Source organism: Olea europaea, unplaced genomic scaffold, assembly GCF_002742605.1.
Source record: "Olea europaea var. sylvestris unplaced genomic scaffold, O_europaea_v1 scaffold1982, whole genome shotgun sequence".
NCBI classification, from domain to species: domain Eukaryota; kingdom Viridiplantae; phylum Streptophyta; class Magnoliopsida; order Lamiales; family Oleaceae; genus Olea; species Olea europaea.
In genome coordinates, this window is record NW_019237683.1 from 24,974 (window position 1) to 27,223 (window position 2,250).

Here is a 2,250-nt window from a genome sequence, read left to right on the forward strand (position 1 = left end):
TTTAATCATTAAAAACACTTTAAAAAAATTAGTCAAACGAGTCCAAAAGCTCCTTTTGGCTTTTCAAAAGTCATGTCAAACGGGCTCTAAAAGTCTTTCTAGAAACTCATTGAATTATCTTGTTTTTAAGAAACTCGTGACACCGCTTTCCAGAGACAGAGGGAAGGGAGGGAGGGGGCAGCACTAGGCTACAACCCAATGCTGCCAAAGCCCATGTCCATTACAAGCCCAAAAAAATTTTAGAAAATTTTTAGTTTTAGTCCATTAGCCCACCCATCAACCTGGCCCAAAAAACTATTTTAATACCCAATAGGCAATAGCCCATTGCCCAACACCGGATTATACAACAAAATGAACAAATATATCTCCTTCACTTTCATTCCACCTGCCCAGATTTACGCGTCTCTCTCTCTCTCGGTCTGTGGCTTTTTTATTGAAAGTTTTGAAAACAAAAATTCTCAAATCTTTGAATAACCCTAATAGGCTAATCCCCAACCTTTCTATTCTTTTCCCTAATTACCATCTCAAAGGAGATCGTCGGCCACAAACAAGAAAGAAGAACATGTGAAGGTTGATGAGTTTAGGTCGGCTGTCGGCAACTCCATCGATAATTCGATTCGAACCCCATTTTTAGCCAACAACTCATATCTTTCGATTATTGGTTAGTAATTGTGGCCCTTTTTAATACTTGTGTCATGATTTAAAATAACTCTTTTTTTGTATTAAAACAATTTTTTTAGGCAAGGTGTTTTGATGTTTTAATTTTTTTTTGCTGTGTGTAATGTATTTGATTAACGATAATTTTTTTATCTATGTTATGTTTATGGGTTATATTATTATGCTACATTTTTTTTTTGCAAAAGGCATGCATTTGGAATTCGAAGTCTCCAACTCCCTATTGATGATCATCCATCGGATTCAGATCCAAATGCATTTGCCACTATAAATAATTGGAATTAATTAGGCGTGTAAATTTTGCTAAACTTCAACGGTAGTATTAATTTATAGAAATAAAATGAGGTAGAAAGTCTTTAACACGTCCTCCAACATTTCATTCTGAATTTGAAATGATGTTCACCGGATTATATAAGCATTAAGCAAATAACAGATGAATAGAAATATAAGCATAACCTATTAATGTAGTATATAGTACAAAATAATTGAAAAATAAGTGAGGTTTATTATTCTTGTTGATGAAGTGCAGTACAAAATAGATTAATGAGGTTTTGAAAAATAACTGATTAAACATAACTGATTAATGCAAAGTTTAGTATTCTTATTGATGAAGCTCGAGATGCATCTTCACAAGAACAAATGGCTATTATCTTCAGGTTTGTGAGTGGTAATAGAATTTTGACAGAACTTTTTTTTTTTTGGCAATCAAAAGTGTTAGTGACACTACATCGTTAAATCTTAATAATCAAATTTTTGATGTTCTTGTTTAACCTTCAACTGCAAAACATAAGAAGTGAAGGGTATGATAGTGCTAATAACATGCGTGGTGCTTGGAATGGACTACAAGCATTATTTCTTAGAGATTGTCCGTATGCATATTATGTCCATTGCTTTGCCCATCATTTACAACTCAAGTTGGTTTCAGCAGCTAGGGATGTTGCAGTTATTAATTCATTCTTTTCAGATTTGGACAATGTTATTAATATGATTACATCATCTCCTAAGCGCATCAATGAGTTCAAAAGTTCCCAAAAAAAGAAATTGAACATTTGTTCGAAATTGGAGAACGAAAGACTAGAAGTGGGGATAATCAAATTGGTAACTTGCAACGAGCTGGAGGTACTCGTTGGTCTTCTCATTACAACTTTGTAAAGAATTTGATTGATATGTATGCTGCAACTTGAAAGGTGCTTGAGTATCTTGGTGATCATTCTCCAAATGTAAGAACTCGATCTGAAGTGGGTGGTGTATACAAAAAATTGACAACATTTGAATTTGTATTTATTTTGCATTTAATGCTCCTAATGTTGGCAATCACAGATATGCTTTGTCAAGCCCTTCAAAAAAAAACTCAAGACATCTTAACTGCTATAAGATTTGTCCATACTATAAAAATCATCATTCAAGAATTGAGAGAAGATCCCTGGGAAGAATTTCTTGAAGAGGTGAATTATTTTTGCTCAAAAAATGATATACATATACCTGATTTTCATGGTTGATACATGGTTGGTCGTTCTCGTGGTCATGAGTATCCTATCATCGAACATCATTACCACTTCGATATTTTTAATGTAG

The 2,250-nt window shown here is 33.6% G+C and overlaps 1 long non-coding RNA gene across 1 annotated transcript; it reads left to right on the top strand.

The window, feature by feature from the left end:
• Nucleotides 1-310: 310 nt before the first annotated feature.
• Nucleotides 311-1,971, top strand: LOC111379400. Its single transcript, XR_002700043.1, has 2 exons — nucleotides 311-661; nucleotides 1,640-1,971. It is a non-coding gene; the product is annotated as an uncharacterized LOC111379400 (long non-coding RNA).
• Nucleotides 1,972-2,250: the final 279 nt, after the last annotated feature.